We start from the raw sequence: 19,740 nt of genomic DNA, 5'->3' as shown, positions 1-19,740 counted from the left end.
TTTTTTGAATTCTAATTATGGCTATCTAGGATTTAGCCCAGAGTCAACATTAAGCTGTTCTAAGGTTTGTTAAACCCCCTACCCTTTCCAACTTCGAATCAGGTAAAAATTTGATAAATATGGGTTTTCTCAAGTCAGTGAAATACAGTGTTGACCCATATAGGGACCGTTGTTCTACCCTAAAAACCACTGGAGAGGCTAACTGCCCTCCAGGAGTCAGTACCCGTTGGGTATTAAGTCATTGCCTGAAGGTACTATCATCTAGCCTTTTTTCCTCCCCAATTTACTTGTAAGTAAATGATGAAAAGTGTCAATAATGCCTGTTGGGCACAGATAAATATTGCCTACTGCATTTTATTGGCATACTGGTCTAGTATCCCTGTCAGGAAGAAAATAAAATTAGACAGATTCTGGTTGGTAAACCCATACTGTATTTGATTGATTACTGCTTTCTCTTATAGATGCTCCCAGAGCATCCTTTTAATAATTCCTTTTAGATTCTTGCCTAAAATCAAAGTAGTCCTGGTGGAGGGTTAGAGGTGTAAGGGACTCTCAATTGAATGATTAAAGTCCCAATCAAGTAAAGATTGAAGGGAAGGTTTCCAAATGATATGGATTTCCATTCTATATCACTGGAACCCCTTTAGTTGTCCATGATCTTTTCTCTGATTCTGAGTGTTTGAGACTGCCAGGGACTAATGAAAAAGTACCTTTTCCTATGGGTAGTTTGGATAGGATTGCAAAAACTATTGGCATACAGACAGCTGTTACTCCTGCTACAGATCAAGGGAGTGGGGAGTGAAAAGCATTTGTCAGTCAAACAGAAACTCTTTTTGATGATATGAAATACTCTTTGAGGGAACTCTGAATATTAGATTGGCTGCCACATGGCTTTCTGGTTCTGGCAGTGCATGGTAACCCTGTCAGGTGTCTTCTAAACTCTAACAATCTCTGTCAAAGCAAAGACTGTGGGGTCTGTAATTTGCTAACTCCACCCTGGTTCACATATTTCCTCCAAGGAGTCCTTCAGACCTTCTTCACCCTCCACCATCCATTTCACAATCCCCCATTCCCTTCAACCCAGGGAAGTCTAATCTTGAAATTCTCTTTAAAATCTGTGTATTAACTTCATAGGGCTGCTGTAACAAATTACCACAAACTGGTGGCTTAAAACAACAGAAATGTATTCTCTTACAGTTCTGAGGCCAGAAGTCTGAAATTAAGGCGTCAGCAGGGCCGCAGTTTTGGAGGACCTAGGGGAGAATCTGATTTTTGTTTCCCCCGGCGTCTGGTAGAGCTGGTCAGTATTCCTTCACTTGTGGCTGTATTACTCCAATCTTAGCCTCGTTGTCACACTGCCTCCTCTTCTCTGTCTTCTCTTCAGTCTGTCACATAAAGATACTTGTCATTGGATTTATGGCTGAGCAGACAATCCAGGGTGGTTGATCTCTTCACGTCCAGATCCTTAACTTAATTACATCTGCAAAGACCCTTTTTTCAAATAAGGTAACATTCACACATTCCAGGGATTGAGACATAGACATATCTTTTTGGGTGCTACTATTCAACCCACTACATTTTGCTTAAGCATACCATTTTTTCCTTCTTCTTTTAAGCTTTACCTCTTGAAGCTTTGAGGAAATTCAAGAAACCTCTTCTTTCTTCATCACCTTAGCTTTCAAGACTGCATCTTCACATTGAGCACTTTGGAAAATTCAATCTACTCCTTTGTTTCAGTTGCTTCTTTTTTTCTGGAATTTCCCCTTCCCTGGGCAAGTGAATATTACACCAGTGGGAGGAAACATCCCAAATAATTCCAGGTTTTATATTTCCACTTTTCACCTTGAAGGCAGACATTTGCCCATGTTTAGTGTTCTAGCACCTATTCTGTTTCCCATAATTCCTCAAAGATGGGAACAGCTATTCTCAAGTTTCATTTGGACTCCCTGCCCCTCCACCGCCAAGAGCCTGTGATATAAGCCATTCATATCAGATGATGGATTCTAAATTGGAACTGTTAGGTACTTCTTAGAATTCCTTCTTCTATTTGGGAAGAGTATTGCTTCTTGTCACTATTTATACTACTCTTTTGAGTAATATTAATAAGTTCCTATTTACTGAGTCAATACTATGAGCCTGGCTCAGTGTTTTGAATGTGTTACTTCCACTACTCAGAACAATCCTATGAGAAAGATATACTTATCTCCATTTTACAGATGGGGAAAAGGAGACCCAGGGTAATATAACTATTAAGTGTTGAAACAGAGAATTAAATCCAAGTTTGCCTGACCCCACAAATACACATAGTTCTTTCTACTATGTCAAGCTGCTTCTCAAGTTTCCTTTGTAGAGAATGAAGAAAATAATATTTAGGGACTCTGTTTTCTCTCTCAGATCTAACCTTATACCAGCAGCTGTAAGTGGGCTTTTCCCTTCCTTCATCATCTGCCTTTGAAGAGAATTTTAAAAAGCCCGTTCTTTGTCCTCTCAGCATTTTTTACAAGTCTCACCTCATTTGGGAGCTTCAGATTTCTTGACTATGCTTTAAGGCCCATGTTACCTTCTTATAATTATCCTTGGTATGTGGTTGTTTTCTCTCAAGGTTTATGTCACTTCCAATTAGCCAAGCAATTCCTCCTTGTTGGTCAGAATTAGGTTCCCTAGTTGCTCTGCTGGGACATCAAATCATGAGAAAGGCAAATCAAAAACTTGTCAGATGTTTTGCTTTTAGCCCAATGAAACTTTTAGGAGGTGTCCAGCTATTTGAATTTTCTTTTTTGATTGTTGCATTGCTACATGTATTGACAAATAGTATACTGTAGGGTATTGTGGTATCAATAATGAATTCTTTTATGAATAATTGCATGTGACAGTACATGTTTGGAACCAGTTTAAAACCTCTTAAATAAAACACTCTAAAGCAGTTCCAAGCTTCCCATTGTCTGTGTGTACACCTAGTCATTCTAACACATTCCTGTTTCTCATTCCCCATTCAAGTCTATCACATGGAGAAATACTTTTTATTTCTAGTAAACTAGTTTGTGTATCTCATTTTGAGCATAATCCCAAACCAGAAAGTGGAAGATAGGCTGGGGAATATGACCTCTCTGAAGTAAAACATATGTTAGGAAGTCTGAATTAAGGTCACAAAACAGAGGGCTGTGAATTTCTATGAAAAAAATATTATAACCTAATTTTTGCTAACCTCTAAGTGAAATTTAGCATTTCTTTCAATTGTGAACATAGGCAACAAACCAGTGTTACTGAAGTACCGCTGACTTTTTCACCAATAAAAATCACAAATATTTTCCCATCACATTACTATAGTTGTAGAAATCTCAAGATATAATTAGTGTTCACTACTTTAAAATTATAGATATTATTCGACCCTCTGCTAGATTTTGTTTTTCAACGTTAATAAAGAAGCACATGTACAGCACACTTTTGTTGAATAACTTGATTACTGTATTTTAGTATAATTGGTTTCATTCATGATCCTATGCATATTTTATGCATTTAAAAACATGATTCTAAAAAGGGCTTTATAGGCTTCACCAGACTGCCAAAGGGATCCGTAGCACAAAAAATGATTAAGAATATCTATTATGGATTCTGGCATTGCGTTAAGAGCATGTAGTCTGGTGTCACATTGCTTAGGTTCAAATTCTGCTCTGTCATGGTATGACTTTGGCTACGTTACACATACATTTTGTGCCTCAGATTCTTCATGTGTAAAATGAAGATAATATTATAATACCTACCCAAAAATCTTGCTATGAAGATGAAGTAATATCTGTAAATGGCTTAACACAATGCCAGGCATATAGTACGTTATTTATCTCTACATATACCCAGACGATAAGGGTTTCATTCAAATCCTATTTACATTTATTCTACATACAGATTTTCTTTTTTTTAACCATGTTGTCACTGTCTAAAATTACATTATAAAATATTGGCTATTTTCAAATGGATATTTGTAAAATACATGTGTGATGTAAGGAAGAATTATACAGTGAAGATCCATAGGCCTTCCATCCTGTTAAAGGGAAAAAAGATACTTTAAAAAGGATGAACATTTAATTTACTATCCAAACTAGGACACTTTTGAGAGTAAAAGAGAGTGCTATTAGTTATTACACCAGGGATATAGGCAAACCAGGACTGTTCTGACTAAATTAACACGTATAATCACACTACTTCTATGTTTCTTGTGTTCCCCTGCCTTAGTCCATTCCCTTCTTTCTGCAGCTAGAGAAGATCACTATCTTAATTTTGTGGTTACGATCCTGTTGCTTTATAGATTTACTTCTTATGTTTGGTCTCTTAAACAAAATATTGTTTACTTTTACTGGTTCTTTAATTTATAGAAGTGAAATCCTACTGTACTGTTCTTTTGTGAATTGCTTTTCTGCTCAGTGTTGTTAGAGATTCATCCATGTCCATGGATTTGTGATTCATTTTTCCCACTGTTGTATTCTACTGTATGAGTATACGTAATATATTTAACCACTCTACTGTTGATAGACAGTTGGGTTGTTTCCAATTTTTACTGTTATGAATAATACTATTAGGAATTTTCTTTCTCATATATCCTGATACACATTTCTCCTGGGCCATAAGAGACATGCAACTTCAAGTTTACTAGATAATGCCAAATTGTTTTCCAAATGGATATATCAGTTTATACTCCAACCAGTAACGTATAAGTGTTCTGGTGATATTGTCAGACTTAAAAATTTTTGCTTATGTGGTGAGTGTGAAATGATATTCAGCATGTGGTTGAACATCTCTTCGGGTTTCCTCCTTTATGAATTATGAATTACCTATTACCTATGAATTACCTATTTATAGGTAATAGGTAATTATGAATTACCTATTTATAGTGTGGTAGTTAAGAGCATTATCTATTTTTAAAAATATTTAAATTGTAGTAATTCTTTACACAATTATTATTACAAGTATTAATCCCTTTGACAATAATATGGGTTGTAAAGATCTCCCAGTTTGTATCTTGTCTTCTACTCTCCTTATGATGTCTTTTTTTCTTTTTTTTACTTTTTATTATGGAAAATTTTAAACATACATTAAAGTATAAAAATATGCAGAATAGAATAATGAGCTCTGATTTACCTATCACCCAGCTTCAGGATTATCAACTCATAACCAATTCAGCTTCATTTATACTACCACTCACTTTCTCCATCTCTTAGTATTTTAAAGTATATCCCAGACATTATATCATTACATCTCTAAATATTTCAATATGCATCTCTAAAAAATAGGGATCTTTAAAAATTACTATTATAAACACACAAAAAAATTTACAATACTTCCCCAATATCATCAAATATTCAATAAGCATCCAAATTTCCAATCATCTTAAGCGTGTGTGTGTGTTTTAAAGTTTGAATCATGATCCAGATAAAGTCTTGTGGTAGCAGGCCTCCAAAATGGTACCCAATGATTCCTACTCCCTGGTATGTACACGCTTGTGTAATCTCCTATGTGTGATCAACCTGTGGGTCACATATCTGTGTAATGGTATGTCACCTTTTTTTTTTAATGTTTTTTTGATATTCACATTGTTGATAACAAATCATATCAAGCATTTTTTTAAACTTTTAATTTTATATTGGAGTATAGCTGATTAACAATGTTGTGATAGTTTCGGGTGCACAGCAAAGTGACTCAACCATATATATACATGCACCCATTCTCCCCCAGACTCCCCTCCCATCCAGGATGCCACATAACATTGAGCAGAGTTCCCTGTGCTATACAGTAGATCCTTGCTGGTTATCCTTTTTATTTTTTTTTTCTTTATATATTTTTTGAATTTTTGAATTTTATTTATTTTTTTTATACAGCAGGTTCTTATTAGTTATCCATTTTATACATATTAGTGTATACATGTCAATCCCAATCTCCTTATTCATCCCACCACTACCACCACCCCTGCCACTTTCCCCCCTTTGTGTCCATACATTTGTTCACTACATCTGTGTCTCTATTTCTGCCCTGCAAACTGGTTCATCTGTACCATTTTTCTAGGTTCCACATATATGTGTTAATATATGCTATTTGTTTATCTCTTTCCGACTTACTTTACTCTGTATGACAGTCTCTAGATCCATCCACGTCTCTACAAATGACCCAATTTCATTCCTTTTTACGGCTGAGTAATATTCCATTGTATATATGTACCACATCTTCTTTATCCATTCGTCTGTCGATGGGCATTAAGGTTGCTTCCCTGTCCTGGCTATTGTAAATAGTGCTGCAATGAACATTGGGGTGCATGTGGTTTTTTGAATTGTGGTTTTCTCTGGGTATATGCCCAGTAGTGGGATTGCTGGGTCATATGGTAATTCTACTTTTAGCTTTTTAAGGAACCTCCATACTGTTCTCCATAGAGGCTGTATCAATTTACATTCCCACCAACAGTGCAAGAGGGTTCCCTTTACTCCACACCCTCTCCAGCATTTGTTGTTTGTAGACTTTCTGATGATACCCATTCTAACTGGTGTGAGGTGATACCTCATTGTAGTTCTGATTTGCATTTCTCTAATAATTAGTTATGTTGAGCAGCTTCTCATGTGCTTCTTGCCCATCTGTATATCTTCTTTGGAGAAATGTCTATTTAGGTCTTCTGCCCATTTTTGGATTGGGTTGTTTGTTTTTTTAGTATTGAGCTGCATGAGCTGTTTACATATTTTGGAGATTAATCCTTTGTCCATTGATTCGTTTGCAAATATTTTCTCCCATTCTGTGGGTTGTCTTTTCATCTTGTTTGTAGTTTCCTTTGCTGTGCAAAAGCTTTTAAGTTTCATTAGGTCTCATTTGTTTATTTTTGTTTTTATTTCCATTTCTCTAGGAGGTGGATCAAAAAAGATCTTGCTGTGATTTATGTCAAAGAGTGTTCTTCCTGTGTTAACCTCTAAGAGTTTGATAGTGTCTGGTCTTATATTTAGGTCTCTAATCCATTTTGAGTTTATTTTTGTGTATGGTGTTAGGGAGTGTTCTACTTTCATTCTTTTACATGTAGCTGTCCAGTTTTCCCAGCACCACCTATTGAAGAGACTCTCTTTTCTCCATTGTATATCCTTGCCTCCTTTGTCATAGATTAGTTGACCATACGTGTGTAGGTTTATCTCTGGGCTTTCTATCCTTTTCCATTGATCTATATTTCTGTTTGCATGCCAGTACAATATTGTCTTGATTACTATGGCTTTGTAGTATAGTCTGAAGTCCGGGAACCTGATTCCTCCAGCTCCGTTTTTTTCCCTCAAGACTGCTTTGGGTATTCGGGGTCTTTTGTGTCTCCATAGAAATTTTAAGAGTTTTTGTTCTAGTTCTGTAAAAAATGCCATTGGTAATTTGATAGGGATTGCATTGAATCTTTAGATTGCTTTGGGTAGTATAGTCATTTTCACAATATTGATTCTTCCAATCCAAGAACATAGTATATCTCTTCATCTGTTTGTATCATCTTTAATTTCTTTCATCAGTGTTTTAGAGTTTTCTGCATACAGGTCTTTTGTCTCCCTAGGTAGGGTTATCCCTAGGTATTTTATTCTTTTTGTTGCAATGGTAAATGGGAGTGTTTCCTTAATTTCTCTTTCGGATTTTTCATCATTAGTGTATAGGAATGGAAGAGATTTCTGTGCATTAATTTTGTATCCTGCAACTTTACCCCATTCATTGATTAGCTCTAGTAGTTTTCTGGTGGTATCTTTAGGATTCTCTATGTATAGTATCATGCCATCTGCAAACAGTGACAGTTTTACTTCTTTTCCAATTTGTATTCCTTTTATTTCTTTTTCTTCTTGGATTGCCGTGGCCAGGACTTTGAAAACTATGTTGAATAATAGTGGTGAGAGTGGACATTCTTGTCTTCTTCCTGATCTTAGAGGAAATGCTTTCAGTTTTTCACCATTGAGAATGATGTTTGCTGTGGGTTTGTCATATATGGCCTTTAGGTAGGTTCCCTCTATGCCCACTTTCTGGAGAGTTTTTATCATAAATCGGTGTTGAATTTTGTCAAAAGCTTTTTCTGCCTCTATTGAGATGATCATATGGTTTTTATTCTTCAATTTGTTAATATGGTGTATCACATTGATTGATATGCATATACTGAAGAATCCTTGCATCCCTCGGATAAATCCCACTTGATCATGGTGTATGATCCTTTTAATGTGTTGTTGGATTCTGTTTGCTAGTATTTTGTTGAGGAATTTTTTTTTTTTTCGGTACACGGGCCTCTCACTGTTGTGGCCTCTCCCATTGCGGAGCACAGGCTCCGGATGTGCAGGCTCAGCGGCCATGGCTCATGGGCCTAGCAGCTCCGTGGCATGTGGGATCTTCCTGGACCGGGGCGCGAACCCGTGTCCCCTGCATCGGCAGGCAGGCTCTCAACCACTGCGCCACCAGGGAAGCCCTTGTTGAGGATATTTGCAGCTATATTCATGAGTGATTTTGGTCTGTAATTTTCTTTTTTTGTGATATCTTCATCTGGTTTTAGTATCAGGGTGATGGTGGCCTCATAGAATGAGTTTGGGAGTGTTCCTTCCTCTGCAGTTTTTTGGAAGAGTTTGAGAAGGATGGGTGTTAGCTCTTCTCTAAATGTTTGATAGAATTCACCTGTGAAGCCATCTGGTCCTGGACTTTTGTTTGTTGGAAGATTTAACATCACAGTTTCAATTTCATTACTTGTGATTGGTCTTTTCTTATTTTCTATTTCTTCCTGGTTCAGTCTTGGTAAGGATTTGTCCATTTCTTCCAGGTTGTCCATTTTATTGGCATAGAGTTGCTTGTAGTAGTCTCTTAGGATGCTTTGTATTTCTGTGGTGTCTGTTGTAACTACTCCTTTTTCACTTCTAATTTTATTGATTTGAGTCCTCTCCCTCTTTTTCTTGATGAGTCTGGCTAATGTTTTATCAATATTGTTTATCTTCTCATAGAACCAGCTTTTAGTTTTATTGATCTTTGCAACTGTTTTCTTTGTTTCTATTTCATTTACATCTGCTCTGATCTTTATGATTTCTTTCATTCTACTAACTTTGGGTTTTATGTTTTCTTCTTTCTCTAGTTCCTTTAGGTGTAAGGTTAGATTGTTTATTTGAGATTTTTCTTGTTTCTTGAGGTAGGATTGTACTGCTATAAACTTCCCTCTTAGAACTGCTTTTGCTGCATCCCATAGATTTTGGATTGTCATGTTTTCATTGTCATTTGTCTCTAGGTATTTTTTTATTTCCTCTTTGATTTCTTCAGTGATCTCTTGGTTATTTAGTAATGTATTGTTTAGCCTCCATGTGTTTGTGTTTTTTACATTTTTTTCCCTGTAATTGATTTCTAATCTCATAGCATTGTGGTCAGAAAAGATGCTTGATATGATTTCAATTTTATTAAATTTACTGAGGCTTGATTTGTGACCCAAGATGTGATCTATCCTGGAGAATGTTCCCTGCACACTTGAGAAGAAAGTGTAATCTGCTGTTTTTGCATGGAATGTCCTATAAATATCAATTAAATCTATATGGTCTATTGTGTCATTTAAAGCTTGTCTTTCCTTATTAATTTTCTGTTTGGATGATCTGTCCATTGGTGTAAGTGAGGTGTTAAAGTCCCCCACTATTATTGTGTTACTCTCGATTTCCTCTTTTAGAGCTGTTAGCATTTGCCTTATGTATTGAGGTGTTCCTATGTCGGGTGCATATATATTTATAATTGTTATATCTTCTTCTTGGATTGATCCCTTGATCATTATGTAGTGTCCTTCCTTGTCTCTTGTAACATTCTTTATTTCAAAGTCTATTTTATCTGATATGAGTATTGCTACTCAAGGTTTCTTTTGATTTCCATTTTCATGGTATATCTTTTTCCATCCCCTCACTTGCAGTGTGTATGTGTCCCTAGGTCTGAAGTGGTTCTCTTGTAGCAGCATATATATGGGTCTTGTTTCTATGTCCATTCAGTGAGCCTGTGTCTTTTGGTTGGAGCATTTAATCCATTCACATTTAAGGTAATTATTGATATGTATGTTCTTATTACCATTTTCTTAATTGTTTTGGGTATGTTTTTGTAGGTCCTTTTCTTCTCTTGTGTTTCCCACTTAGAGAAGTTCCTTTAGCATCTGTTGTAGCACTGGTTTGGTGGTGCTGAATTCTCTTAGCTTTTGCTTGTCTGTAAAGCTTTTGATTTCTCCATTGAATCTGAATGAGATCCTTGCTGGGTAGCATAATCTTGGTTGTATATTCTTCCCTTTCATCACTTTAAATATGTCATGCCCCTCCTTTCTGGCTTGTAGTGTTTCTGCTGAGACATCAGCTGTTAACCTTATGGGAGTTCCCTTGTATGTTATTTGTCATTTTTCCCTTGCTGCTTTCAATAATTTTTTCTTTATCTTTAATTTTTCCCAATTTGATTACTATATGTCTTGGCGTGTTTCTCCTTGGGTGTATTCTGTATGGGACTCTTTGCTCTTCCTGGACTTGGGTGGCTATTTCGTTTCCCATGTTAGGGAAGTTTTCAACTATAATCTTTCAAATATTTTCTCTGGTCCTTTCTCTGTCTCCTCCTTCTGGGACCCCTATAATGCGAATGTTGTTGCATTTAATGTTGTCCCAGAGGCCTCTTAGGCTGTCTTCATTTCTTTTCATTCTTTTTTATTTCTTCTGTTCCACAGCAGTGAATTCCACCATTCTGTCTTCTGGGTCACTTATCCGTTCTTCTGCCTCAGTTATTCTGCTATTGATTCCCTCTAGTGTATTTTTCATTTCAGTTATTTTATTGTTCATCTCTGCTTGTTTTTTCTTTAATTCTTCTAGGTCTTTTTAAAATATTTCTTGCATCTTCTCCATCTTTGCCTCCATTCTTTTTCTGAGGTCCTGGATCATCTTCACTGTCATTATTCTGAATTCTTTTTCTGGAAGCTTGCCTATCTCCACTTCATTTAGTTGTTTTTCTGGGGTTTTATCTTGTTCCTTCATCTGGTATATAGCCCTCTGCCTTTCATCTTGTCTATCTTTCTGTGAATGTGGTTTTTGTTCCACAGGCTGCAGGATTGTAGTTCTTCTTGCTTCTGCTGTCTGCCCTGTGGTGGATGAGGCTATCTCTGGTTATCCTTTTAAAATATAGCAGTGTGTACATGTCAATCCCAAACTTCCTAACTATTGCTTCTCTCTACCCTTCACCCCCAGGTAACCATAAATCCATTCTCTAAGTCTGTGAGTCTGTTTCTGTTTTGTAAATAAGTTCATTTGTATTTCTTTTCAGATTCTGCACAGTAGCAATATCACATGATATTTCTCTTTATCTATCTGACTTAATTCACTCAGTATGACAATCTCTAGGTCCATCAATGTTGCTGAAAATGGCATTATTTCATTTTTTTTTATGGCTGAGTAATATCCCATTGTATATATATACCACATCTTCTTTATCCATTCCTCTGTCGATGGACATTTAGGTTGCTTCCATGTCTTGGCTATTGTAAACAGTGCTGCAATGAACACTGGGGTGTATGTGTCCTCTCGGACCATGCTTTTCTCCGGATATACCTGTGATCAACCTGTGGGTCACATATCTGTGTAATGTATGCCACTTTTGAGGGTAGATCAAAAAAGACATAAAAGGCGTGGTAGCTTCTGTCTCTTTCTCTTGGATTACTTGCTTAAGGGGGAGGCAGGCAGCTCTCTGGAGAGGCATATGGTGAGAAACTGAGGTATTGTGCCAGATAGCTAATGAAGAACTGAGGCATCCTGCCAATGTGTGTAAGCCATCTTGGAAGTGGATCCTCTAGCACTAGTTAAGTCATTAAATTATTGTTGCCCCAGCTGACAGCTTTGACTGTTACTTCACAGGAGATCGTGAGCCAGAACTACTCAGCTAATCTACTCCTCGATTTCTGACCCTCAGATACTGCATGAGTTAGAAATGTTTGTTATTTTAAAAATTATGTTTTGGGGGTAGTTATAAAGCAATATAAAACTAATAAAGATTTTGGCACCTGGAAGTGGTGTGCTGACATAACAAAAACCTAAAACTGAAGAGCGACTGGGACTTCCCTGGTGGTCCAGCGGTTAAGACTCTGCGTTTCTACTGTAAGGGGTGCGGGTTCAATCCTTGGTTGGGGGAGCTAAGATCCTGCATGCTGCACAGTGCCGCCAAAAAAAAAAAAAGTGCAGTGGGCAGAAGCTGGAAGGACTTGGAGGAGAGTGTTTGTAGATGCATGATAACTTTGAGGAGGCTGCAGATGAGGTCTTACAGATTTAAAGTCTTATTGGAAATTAGAGGAAAGTGGCAATAATTTAGCAAATTTGTCACCTGAAGTTATGTGCAAAGTAGAGAATATGCCTAATGAACTAACTGGGTGATCTAGTTAAGGCAATGTCCAGCCAGAATAATGTTAAAGATGTTTCTTTAACATCACCTGGTTTCTCATTGTTGCTTATAGTAAAATGTGAGAGGGAAGAGATGTTAAAGCAAGAACTGTTAAACAAAAAGGAGACAGAACTTTTGGGATTTGAAGATTCCCAGTCTCTCTAGGTGACAGATGATGTTAAAATTAGTAAATGGCTCAGAACAAGAACAAATACAGGGACTTCACTGGTGGCGCAGTGGTTAAGAATCTGCCTGCCAATGCAGGGGACAGAGGTTCGAGCCCTGGTCTGGGACGATCCCACATGCCGTGGAGCAAGTAAGCCTGTGCGCCATAACTACTGAGCCTGTGCTCTAGAGCCCACGAGCCACAACTACTGAAGCCCACACACCTAGAGCCCGTGCTCTGCAACAAGAGAAGCCACTGAAATGAGAAGCCCATGCACCACAACAAAGAGTAGCCCCCGCTCGCCGCAACCAGAGAAAGCCCATGCGCAGCAACAGACACAATGCAGCCAAAAATAAATAAATAAATAAATTTATTTAAAAAAGAAAGAACAAATGCAAAGCACTAACAGGAAAATATGAAGTTGAGGATGTAGTTTTAAAGCCCTTTAAGACCTCAGAAAGCTCTAGCATGGTATTTCAGAGTATTTTTATTCAGACATAAAGGATGTACCTGATGAAACTTCTCAAGTGATAGGTTCTAAGAATTTTAAGGGTGTGCTGCATCAAAAGCCCAATGTAGAGAAGGGTTTATATGGAAGATATTTATGGGTATTGCTTTGTCTAATGGCGTGAACTCAAATAAAATTCAGAGGAGATCCACAAAGTTTATAAAAGAATTATATGAGCAGAATATAATGTTTTAAAAGAGACTTTTAAAAGAGGATTATATTAGTATGTTGTTTGCCCGCCAGAACTGAAAGGGACAGAGCACCAAATCAAAAGAGGCTTTTGGATATCTAAGCTTCTATAGGCAGAGACAAGTACCTAGCTGTAAATGTGGAAAATGAAGGATGACTCAGTGGGTGGATCCAAGTGACTAAAGTAGAGTTAGACCTGGAGATTTACTCTCAGGCCTTGAATCTTAATGAAGAAACTGCCAACCTGTTCCTAGGTGGATTTCAGAATTTCTGTGAACATGTGTACCTCATTTCCCTCCTTTTAAACACACATCCATAGTGGTTGCCCTATTTTAAATTAAGTGTGTGGAGGCAGATACTGTGTGTCTTCAGTATACAGCTCTTCAGATCAAGAGGAACTCTATTTAAAGACCTGTGCTTAAGGAAGTACACACACAAGTCCTCATCTACACCTAGAATTGATTTACATTTCTAGACTTTGAGTTAATGCTGTAATGGCATGAGAGTTTGGGGGTGCTCAGGTGGAGGATGAGTATATTTGGCATACTGGAAGAATGTGACTCTTTGGAGGTCAAATTGTGGTAGCCGGGTTCCTGATATTCATGCTTTTGCATAATTTCCTCCCACACTCTTATCAGGGATGATCTGTGGGATTAAGAGAATACAGGACAAGTAATGCATCACTTTGAGTAATTTTAGCTTGTCTCTTTCTTGGATCAATTTCTCTGGGGAAGGCCAGGTGCCATGTTGTGAGGACATGCAGGTAGCCCTGTGAATGAACCATCTTGGAGGTGAATCCTCTCTGACCAGGTCAAGTGTTCAGAAGACTGCAGTCCAGCCAATAGCTTGACTGCAAACTCATGAGACCCTGGGCCATGAGGCCTAGCTGAACCACTCCTGGATTCTGACCCTCAGGAACTGTAAGAGGTAAGTATTTTTAGTTTTAAGCTGTTAAATTAAGTCTTGGAGCAATTTGTTATACAGCAATAAATAACTAATACAAGTTCACACATTGCTTCATGTGTCTTTTAGGTGAGTCTCTTTTTAATCTACATTTGTTTCCATCTTCTCTCCCTCCTGCAACATATTTGTTGAAGTTAATTTGTCCCATGATTTCCATAGATGAAAAATTTCTGATTGCACAGCCACTGTGTTTAACACATTCTCTGTATTTCCTAATATCAGGTTCAGTTTTTTTGGCACAAGTTTTTAATAGGTGATGGTGTGTTTTTCCATTAAGAGGCATATAAAGTTTCCTTACTTGTCATGTTAGCAGCTGTTGATATACAATGAATAAACCTATTTATTCATTAGGAATCTTAAAATTTTCTAATTTTATCATTCATTCTTCATTTATTAATACATTTATATAAAAAACTTCCCCTCATTTACTTACCTGTGGTACAGTTCATATAGGAAAGACAGGACAAATAATTACCTTTTTAAAAACTGGTTTTCAAAATAATGATTCCAGAACATCCTTCAGTGTTGATCAATTAGATGCTTTTTGTTAGTTTTATTATCATTAAGAACTCATGAATATAAGGACATTTGATAATTTCAGATGTTCCAATCCATTGCATTTGGTATGTCCCAGTTTGTGCTCAAGGGGATTTCAGAATTTCTGTGAACCTGTGTGTCCTTATTGATACTCAAAGTGTTCCATCTTTGGCCAGAGGAATGCTTTTCAGTTGGCTCCTGACTCCATTTGACATGATCCTAGTAGCCTATGACAGCTTCCTTGCTAAACTGCACAACAAAATGTTCCAGGCTCATTGTGTACATTTCCTGTACCTAAATGAAATCAACTATTACTCCAAGGGCTTATGATATCTTTTGAACAGAGATTTTAAAAACGTATTTGAATGTAATTCTTTCTTTTTATAGGTTTTACCTACTATAAGAGCATAAAGATATCTCACTATCTTGTCTTCTGAAGTTTTAATAGGTTTTCCTTTCACATTTAAATCTTTAATTCACCTGGAACTGACTTTTCTGTATGGTGTTAACTAGGGAGGTCCAATTTAATTTTCTTCCATATGGATATCCAGTACCATTTATTGAAATGCTCTTGCTTTTCCCATTGGCCTACAATGTCATCTGTCTTAAATCAATATCCCTTTTAAGAGTGAATCCATTTCTAAATCTGTATTTCAGTACAGACATACTTCATTTTATTGTGCTTCACTTTATTGTGCTTCACAGATACTGTGTTTTTTACAAATTGAAAGTTTGTGGCAATGCGGCATTGAGCAAGTCTATTGGCACCATTTTTCCAAAAGCATTTGCTCACTTCATGTCTCTGTGTCACATTTGGTAATTCTCAAAGTATTTCAAACCCTCCACCAGATAAAAGATTACAACTCACTGAAGGCTCAGATGAAGGTTAGCATTTTTTAGCAATAGACTATTTTTAAATTAAGGAGTGTACTTTTTTCTAGACAATGCTATTTCACACTTAATAGAATACAGTACAGTGTAAACATAACTTTTAAATCACTGGGAAACAAAAAAATTTATGTGACTCATTGTGATATTTGCTTTCTTGCAGTGGTCTGGAACTGAACCCACAAAACCTCCAAGGTATGCCTGTACTCCTTCTTCTGAGAACTAGAAAAGCTAGACAAAATATAAAACAAACATCTGAAGGCATTAGAGAGAGCCAATGAGGCAGTAGAAAATCCAGAAGAAGAAAAACCCAGAGTTGTTGAACCCAGCATTTACTATAGCTTTTTTCTGGGGTTACCTGCTGATTCCTGAGAAGAAGATAGCTGAGAAGCTGAACAGACCATCTGACTAACTCAGTGAGTCAAAAAGACAAAAACTGGAGTTCAGAGCCTGCCTTTGTTAACTCTACAGGCTTCAAGTTGAGATCTCAAAGGTCTATACCTTAGGAAAAAGTTTGAACTACAAGTAGAACTTCCAGTCATCTCAGCCACTGACCAGATTAAGGTGATTTTGGATTACTAGTGCCCAGAGCCCCTGCCAGGAGACATAAATCCTTTCTATCATCATTTTAGACCTCAAAGTATAATTTCATATACCAGTTCTGGCATTCAATCAAAAATAACATAACATAAATCAACAAAAATTTTATAAATAAAAATAATATAAACAAAAACTCATAAAAGTAAGATAATATGATAAACAACAAACACAACAAAGAAACAAGGAAGCTTCAGACAACAGCAGACCCCACAGCTACTAGACACTTTTTTTTTTCTTTTGCGGTACGCGGGCCTCTCACTGTTGTGGCCTCTCCCGATGCGGAGCACAGGCTCCGGACGCGCAGGCTCAGCGGCCATGGCTCATGGGCCCAGCCGCTCCGCGGCATGTGGGATCTCCCGGACCGGGGCACGAACCCGCGTCCCCTGCATCGGCAGGCGGACTCTCAACCACTGCGCCACCAGGGAAGCCCCTAGACACGAGTTTTAAAGTAGTTATGCTTAATATGTTTGAAAAGATAAAAGATCAGAATGAGACAGATAACTGGATAGCTAACTGGAAACTATAAAACAGAACCAAACAGAAATGCTTGAACTGATAACAACCAAAAACATAACTGAAATAAATGCTTCAACAGGTAAGTTTCACAGGAGATTAGAGACTATTAAAGAGAAGAGAGTGAACTGAAAGGTAAGAATTATCCAGAATGAACCATACAGAGACAAATAAATGGAACATAAGGGATAAATTGAAATGACTGAATATTCATTTAAGTGGCGTACCAGGAGAGGAGAGGGCAGAGAGTGGGGCAGAAACAATAACTGATAAGAGCTGAGAACTTTCCAAAACAGAGTAAGATATGAGATCCCAGATGCAAGAAGCATTACAAACCTCAAAAAGAAAACAAATTAATAAAAAACCAAAGAAAACAACGTTTAGTTACATCATAATAAAACTGCTTCAATTTTACTATGAACATCTTATAAACAGCCAAAGGAAAAAACAGATCACTTTAAGGGGGCAAAAATAAAACCAACATTTTTTCTCAAAAAAAATTGGAAGCCAAAAGCAATGGAATGTATCTTCAGAATGATAAAATACAATAGCTGCTCATTTAGCAAAAATGTTCTTTGAAAATGAAGGCAAAATAAGTAGTTTCAGGATACAAAAACTGAATTTGTTACCAGCAGCCATCTACAAAGGAAATACTGGAGCATGTTCTTCAGGAAGAAGAAATAAGATCCCAGATAGAAGCTTAGAAACTCAAGGAATCATAAAGTACAACAGACAAAGTAAATGTTTGAGTAAATATAAACACACATTAATTGTATAAAAATAATAATGTCTTAAGGAATTAGGAAGTATATATTAAGTAAACACAATATATATAACATGCAGTGGGGCAGTAAATTAAGTTGATGTGTTCTCAGGTCCTTACATTGTCCAGGAAGAGTATAATATAAATTTCTAAATAATACATAACTGTCAGGCTTATGGGGTAGAAGAAATGGATTAAAAATAATCAATCTAAAAGAAGGCAAAAAAGGAGAAACTGAACATAGGAGAGATGGGACAAACAGCAAATACAGTAAGTCCCCTACATATGAACGAGTTCTGTTCCGAGAGCACATTCCTAAGTCCAATTTATTCATTAAATCCAATAAAGTTAGCCTGGGTGCCCAATGAACACAATTGTCTATACATTACTGTACTGTAATAGATTTATAATACTTTTCACACAAATAATACATAAAAAACAAACACAAAAAATAAAGAAAACATTTTTAATCTTACAGAATAGTACCTTGAAAAGTCCAGTAGTACAGTACAACAGCGGCATACAGGGGCTGGCATTGAGTGAACAGGCAAGAAGAGTTACTGACTGGAGGAGGGAGAAGAGGTGGGAGATGGTAGAGCTAAAGGATCATTGGCAATAGGAGACAGAGGGCAAGCTGCAATTTCACTCATGCCTGACGTTGATGGCACAGTTCTGGTTCATTGCTAGATTCAATTCTATCCTTTTTTCTCTTTAAAAAACAATCCAGTGATGTCTGGGTAGCTATATAGTACTGTACAGTAAAGTACACAAAAGCACAACCACTTGTAGAGGATGCACGCACATGACAATGTAAGCCAGACACGTGAACTAACATGTGACTGGACATGTGAATGCATGGTCGCATATTTGAAAGTTCACAACTTGAAGGTTTGTATGTAGGGGACTTACTGTAATATAATAGATTTATGTCCATGTATATTAGTAATTGTGTTACATGTGAGTCAACTAAACATTTCAATTACAAAAATATCATTAAAGTAGATTTTAAAAATATATTCTTGCCTATAACTCCTCAGGTTAAAATGCTTTTTCCACCACACTTAGAATAAAATCTAAACCCTTTCCTGGCTTTCAATGCAACCATAATTTAGCTCTTTCCTACCCCCAAACTTACTCTTCTTGTAGTCACTATGCTCCAACAAGGCAGGCCTTTTTTTCGTTCCCAAAATATTCCAAGATAGTTCATGCCTCAGGGTTTTGCATTTTTGTCCCCTCTGCAAGCAACGGTTTCCCCAATTTCTGCAAAGCTGGATTCTCCTGTCAAATAGCAGTTTAAATAAAAACACTCTTTTAGAAGTTTTCCTTAGTGACCTAATCTAAAATATTCATCTACGTTAATTCTCTGCCTAGCACTATTACTAACTTATATTTTTCTTGTTTATTTATTTATGGTCTGTTATCACTAAAATGTAGTAGGGACCATGTCTGCTCTATTTATCACAGTTTCCCCAACTATAGAACAGTGACTAGGACAGAGTAGATACTCAAATACTTAAAGAATGAATAAAGCTAACTTAGGTTTTAAACTTTTCTAACGGTTTTATTGCTCTCCGTGGTGGCTGTTTAAAGACCTTCCTGATACCAAAAGGTATCAAATGATATCAAGATCTCATTTATGTACGTTAGTAATCCTTGAAAATGTGCACTGTATAATTTGTGTAAAATTTGCAGGAGTTTTTCCACCAGTCAGATATGTAGTACAGTCCTAGATATAACTATAATAACAATAGAGAAAAGTTTCAGAGGGAGGCTACTGAACTATCAAAAAGTTGCAATATACTTCTGAAGAACATGTGTGTTTGTATGTTTTTCCCAAATTAGAAAGGTGAGAGTAATATAGGTGGATGTTACAAAGCATAAATTTTTTTGGGGGAAAAAAAGCTCCTTTCATCTACTCCTAAGTAAAAAAAATAAAAAAAAAAATTACCCCCTTACAGAAAGGTTGTTTTAGAGTGGTAATTCCAGTAACGATGATTGATATATTTTTGTTACTTCCTTTTTTACTCTTTGTTCTATACTTAGTTTTTTCATGTCAGAGCAATCATACTGGTCACATTTTCCATTAGAAAGGCCAGTTTAATGGCTTTTAAAAAATAGCTAGATAATATTCCACTAAGTATATATGATAGAATTTGACCAATCTCTAATTGTTAAAGATTTTTCCTGATTTTTTATGATGATAAGTATTCCTACGGCTAACATTTTTGT

At 36.7% G+C, this 19,740-nt stretch overlaps 1 long non-coding RNA gene across 1 annotated transcript in view; it reads right to left on the bottom strand.

Annotated features, from left to right (window-relative positions):
- LOC307185097 overlaps positions 1-19,008 on the bottom strand; it is a 28,134-nt gene extending 9,126 nt beyond the window's left edge. Inside the window, exon 1 of the long non-coding RNA XR_013827882.1 lies at positions 18,647-19,008. This is a non-coding gene — a long non-coding RNA (uncharacterized lncRNA). The remainder of the gene's footprint in view (positions 1-18,646) is intronic.
- Between the last annotated feature and the right edge of the window lie 732 nt (positions 19,009-19,740).

The sequence above is a fragment of the Stenella coeruleoalba genome, assembly GCF_951394435.1.
Source record: "Stenella coeruleoalba genome assembly, chromosome: 3".
Lineage (NCBI taxonomy): Eukaryota > Metazoa > Chordata > Mammalia > Artiodactyla > Delphinidae > Stenella > Stenella coeruleoalba.
Note: the sequence above shows the minus strand (reverse complement) of the source record. Positions and strands in the feature narration are given on the sequence as shown.